The following is a 6000-nucleotide window of genomic DNA, read 5'->3' as shown; positions in this document are numbered from 1 at the left end:
GTGATAAGTGCCATTATCACAAGAGGGACTAGGGCAACCTGACTTGTGCTTTGCTGAAGAATTTCAGGTACAAAGAAAAACCCTACATGTTCCTGGCAATCGCATTCAGTAGGTGACCTTCTTTTTAGTAAGTTGTAAGCTCATTCCTAGCATAGAGCTTGACGGTCACTGTGGTTTAAGAAGCACAAACACATTAACAGACATCCAAGGTCTATTCATTCCTCTGTAGCAGTTGTGTTGTTAAGCCAATCTCCTGGCTGAAATATACTTCAGAGAAGTACATCCCATCCATATTTGCTTTTTCTTTAACACATTTTCCTTGAGAAGTTCACATGCATGCATACATACATACATCTATACAAATAGAAGGAAGTTTGACAGAAAGAATACTTTCTGGATTTGTGGCCTGAGGGTAATCCATAAGTAAATCTTGCAGTACACAATCTCATACAAATATTCAGTTTTAATTTATATGCCCAGCCAGCAGTCTGGCATCCTGATCCTTGAACATGATATTCCTCAGATTAAATGGCCTCCTGGTATAAAGTAGATTCATGCTTGGTTTGTGTTCTCAGAGGATCAGAGATATGTTCTATGGAAAAGTAAGATATTTCTTCTATTCTCAGAGCTCCAATCAGTAGTTATTTGCTTTGAAGTATAACTTGTGATACAAAGGATCTGCGCTAACAGAGTTGCAAGATGCTAATGGCTGGGATGGACCATATTGCTCCCAAGGGACCAAGATCAGCTAGGTATTTTTGTACTCATGTGCTCAGATTCCTGGAAGATTTTGCAACAATAGTAACACTAAATTGAATTTTACCATCAGAACTAAGTGAAAGAAGCATCTTACTGCCTCAGATCAAGCTGAATCTTTGGAGTTCAGTTGTTCTTCAAGACATGCCTTTTCCCCTCCAAATTACTGCCAGTCCACAAAAATAACTTGGCCTTGAATTAGAGTAAAAGTAATTTTCTGAAAGCTGTGCTTTCATATCTATTTCGAGCTTATTCTGTCTGATATTTTTCTTCTCTACTGCTCTTTACAGTGGGCAAACTAGTGGAGCATGTACCACCATACAGTGAGTTGACCATAGAAACTAAACCAGGCAGAAAAATAAACTCAGCTAACCTAAATAAAATTTATACATGTTCTTCCATACAGTACTATTTAATTTGTTTCACCACCCACTCATATTAGCTCAACTGCTGCCACAACCAAACAGTGGCATGAGAGCAGGACCACACATTTTTCCAGTAGCATTTACTTAGATCTGTTTTAACATAGATCATTGTAAAAGCACATTCTGAAAGTTTTTCAGTGTCCTTGTGATATGGGATCATGAATGAGAAGGTTCCTTGGCACTGGCAGAACATCTGATACGTGGCAGGGTCAGTAGACAACATTAGAGAGGCAAGCCAGATAATACAGTGTAGGAAGCAGTTCCAGAAAAGAAGAAAAGCTTGCTAACATGATTTGGAAGAAGAACAGAAAATATAAACCTTAGAAGAATATGAAAAGTCAGCATCTTTGCAAAATCTTATGCAAACTAGGTAGTAATCAGGGTAATTGGATTTAAAAACTTGTCCTCAGTGAGAGCCTGCTAGCAATTGCACATGAAAAAATTCATCTGAGCTATGACATGCCAAAGGTGCATCTGTCCTGTAGCACCTGCCCTGTATTAAGTATCATTTAAATGTACTCCTCTGTTATAATTAAAGTTTGTAGATCTTAAAACTCTTAAAAGAGTTTGTTGGTGTGAGTGTTGATTTTTGTTGTAGCTAGTAGAGGGGTTCTAGTGTCTGTTCCAAGCCTGGGTTATGCCTTTTGATCAGGATGATCTAGGTGTTGGGTACGTTCACCAATTTATCAAACATTTCCATTTTTGGAAAGCTGCAGAGTTAGTGAAGTTTTGGTCTGATAACCCCACTGAGGTTATCAGACTTTGGGTAATTCTCTCGCTACTCTCTACAGACATTTCTCCTGTAAAGTTCACTTCAGTTAAACATTAACATCCAGCAATCAGCCTTTAGTTGAACAAGGTGAAAGAGAGACACAGCCGGAATTCATGAAAGCAGAAAGGGAAAATCTTAGGAAAACTGCCAGAACCTAGAGTAGAGCACGAAATACTTAGACTTGCTGGTTTTTAATTTTGCCAGAACATTTTTTGGGTAATTTGCCAATCGTGGATTCCCCACCATTCTCAGTGAGCACTCAGGCTGGTAATTACAACTACTGTGAGTTTGTTCACTTCAAATGCCAGAGGTCTGTGGGATGGATTGAATGAGTCCAGTCCGAGTAATGACCCATGTAGGTATAAACATGCTGCCACCTTATGGAATATCTGTGGGTCTTAGTCTTGGAAATTATAGGCAAGACAACTTGTGGGTAAAGGCAGTAACTTTTATCAAACTAACTGGCGCAATTAAAAAGCTACAAAATTTTGAGTAGATTTAAGAAGCATTTCTGTAGAGAATCTCAGAATCACACAAGATCTGACTTTGGAAGGGACCTCAGGTTCCAGCCTTCTGCTTAAAGCATGCCGGCTGTGGGACTAAGTCTGGTTGCTCAGGGCTTTGTTTAGCTGGATCTTGAACACCTCCAAGTCTGAAGACTGCACAGCCTCTCTGATCAGCCTGTTAGAACATTTGACTAATCTCATGGTTAAAATAATCTGCAAAATTAAAACAAATCTCTATATCTAATTAGTGTCTTCGCTTGTTTTGATTTGTTGTATCTCATACTTCTGCTGTGCACTGCTGTGAAAACCTGGCTCCTTCTCAATAACCTTCTCAGAAATAGTCAGTCTGCTCTTGCATCTCCCCCGAGGCCATCTCTTCTCCAAGCTGAAAAGCTGCAGATCCTTTAGCATGTCCTCTCAGAACAAGTGCTCTGGCTTCCAGCAGTCTCAGCAGCCCTCTGGTGAAGGCAATCCAGTTTGTCAATGTCCTTCTTGTACTGGGATGCCCAGAACTGGATCCATCTAGAGGTAATCACCTCTGTATCTGCTGGCTCTGTCCCTGTGGGTGCTGCTGGCCCTCTCTGCTGCCAGGGCACAGTGCTGGCTGCTGTGCAGCCTCTGCCTGGCAAAGCCCCCACCTCCTTTCCAGCAGTGCTGCTTCCCTGCTTGCCAGCACCCAGCCTACATTGGTGCAAGGGCCTCTTCCTTCCTCTGTGCAGGACTGTGCATTTGTCCTTGGTCAGCCCATCCCTCCAGCCTGTCCAGGTCTCTCTGCATGGCAGCCCTGGCCTCAGGTGTACAGAATCGTCATCCCAGTTTGATGCTGCCTGCATCAGCTTGAGGAGAGAACACTGCACCAGCTCCCCCAGCACTGCTCACTGCTGGTCTCCAGTTACAGTCAAACACCTACTCCCTGAGCCTGACCATTCAAAATGCTTTTTACTAGGTGTGTGCCTAGTTGCCTATCCCTCTGGACTTCCCAAACTGAACACAATGGTGTTATATGAAATCATGTTAAAAACTAAAATTTACTGAATTTAAAAAGCAGCAACATCTGAAAATCTGTGTACTTTTTCCTATATTATACTACCTGGTCTAATAAAAGGAATTATCTATCCCTAAAAGCCTCATCCTCTGTATTTAAAGCATTGCAGTTATGACAGTGTAATCATGTAGAGAGGCCCCTTGAAGACTTGTGAACTTCAAAATTCATATCTCATGTGTATGGGTGTCAATATTGCCTTTAACTATAAAACATGGTGTCATTTATTTCATGGCGTCTCTGCCTTAATTTAAATCATAGTAAGGATACATAGTGAGGGCAAATACAGAGGCGTGCTGATGAGAGTTGCCATTTTCAACTGCTTTGTTTGCAGATGTTAGATGGCTTGAAGTCAGTAGGGAATGAGGATTGGAGAAGTAAAATTACTGCCTCATGATTGAGATAATTATTAAAACAATTGGAAACTGTTTGCACATGTTCTATAGGCTCTAGAGAGTTCCTTTCCCTTTAAGCAATGATCCCAAAAAGAGCTTTCTACACATTTATTTGCTGTATTCCTCAGGTGCTGACTGGTCATTCTTTTACATGCAGAATTTGTAGAAATCTGAGCATTCAGTAGTAAAAATTAAATACAAACCATGTTCTTCAAGCATGCAAAGGACTAAGTAATGCTAATTCTTTTTTTTTTTTTTTTTTTGTAAAAAAAGTCCTCATAGTCTCACTTTGAATGCTACAAATTCTGTGGCCCTTGATTGTGTGTCTGCTCCCCCTTATTAAATGGGAAAAAGCCTCTCACTGTCCTTCACAACAATGAACTATTAAGTTTTGTGGTTTTTATATGCAGTTGTGTTGGCAAATATTTATCCAATTGCTTAGTAATATACTCTGAAAAGAATTGCATATGTGCTTGTGAAAGTGTTCATATGTTCCAGGAATGCACATAAGCACATGATTTTGCAACCCGAATTAGAGGTTTTCTCATTCAGTCCTGGAAATTTGAGACTGGTAGATGAATAAATGCATCAGGCAGCATATGTAGTACTTCAGTTTCATCAGTGCCCTGATTGGGCTTTTGAGCAGAGACAAATCCCTCCAAAATGGCCACATTCCTCTTCCCTTTTTCTTCTGTTCAGACAAATCTTGCAATATGAAGTGAGCCAGCGCAGTAAAATTTAGATATTTCTACTTTTTAATAACTTAAGTCTGTGTGCACTCTGGACTCCCTCTTAAAAGTCATCAGGGAGTCTACAACTTACTTTAAGAACTATGCCTAAGTTTATCATTAGGTGAATGTACAAATAATTTGCAAACTGCTGATTGGCAACAGTCTTGCACTATCAGCTATGTATAATTGAAACTTAGATTTTTGTTGTTGCTTTTAATCAAGAAAAAAAATTAAACAAAAGTGGACTAAAATTCATTATTCTGTTAAAATTTAGAAAAAGCAATGAACATATATCTTGATAGTATATAAAAACATTGAGAGGTCTGGTGAGTTAGGTAATTTTACTGACTGGTGGCATTCTTCTGAGTTGATTCACACTGATTTGTGTAGCTTTTAGGCACAGGTCCTCAGCCTTTCTATTGATTCAAGATTTTGATATTTTGCTTTTTAGGAAAATGCAGAAATACAGCAAGCACTGATCATCTGCCTATGAGGACAATCTGCCCACCTTACAAGAATTTCAGAAGCAGCACACAGTGGGGCAATATGCAGTGAAAGGTCACAATATTGCAAACTGGAGTCTGTATTCTGTATCAATAAAATCACATTTAATTCTGGCATAAGAGAAAGACAAAAGTTTTATTTACTATAACTGAGTCCAACAGCATTGTTATCATAACTTTTATTATCCTCCAGTAGTCCATAGCAAAGTAGCTTTCTTTTCTATATGATCTTTCACAATAAACATATTTGGTCAGTTTTGATTTGGTTGCTTACACGTACATACAGTTTACCTATGTATTTTGATAAGAATAGCACAAAACACCTTATTTCTTAAAACACATATAGTATGAGTATAAAGTGTATATGTACATATGTATAGTGTATAAAGTATGGATAGATAAGAAGAAAAACAGCTGGTACACTTGAAATAACTGTCCAGAAACTCAAGATACAGAAAGGAAAAGCATAACAATACTACTAAGATTTCTTCTTTTTGGTTCACCATTTGATTTAAGAGAACAAAATAGCTACTTAAACAGGATGTAGATAACATCATCCCAAACTCCCTTTGTAAACATTTTCCAAGGAGACAGCAATTAGCTACTTCCTTTACAGGATATCTCTTGTTCAGCAGCAAGAGGCCAGATATCACTCTCTAGAAATATAATAAGTGTATTGTTTAAATATTTTCAATTGGTTTCACAGTTAAATTGTTGTGGATATAAAAGTCCCTTTGAAAAAGTATAACAGGATGAAAGTTGGGCTCACAGAAGTGTTGGGGTTTGGCTTTTTTAATGTAATGTTTACAGAATTTTTTTTTTCTAAAATTACACTGGTCCTTCAAGTTGGAAAGAAATATAGACCTGGTT

Source organism: Cinclus cinclus, chromosome 6 (assembly GCF_963662255.1).
Source record: "Cinclus cinclus chromosome 6, bCinCin1.1, whole genome shotgun sequence".
NCBI classification, from domain to species: domain Eukaryota; kingdom Metazoa; phylum Chordata; class Aves; order Passeriformes; family Cinclidae; genus Cinclus; species Cinclus cinclus.
This window is presented reverse-complemented; position numbering follows the sequence as displayed.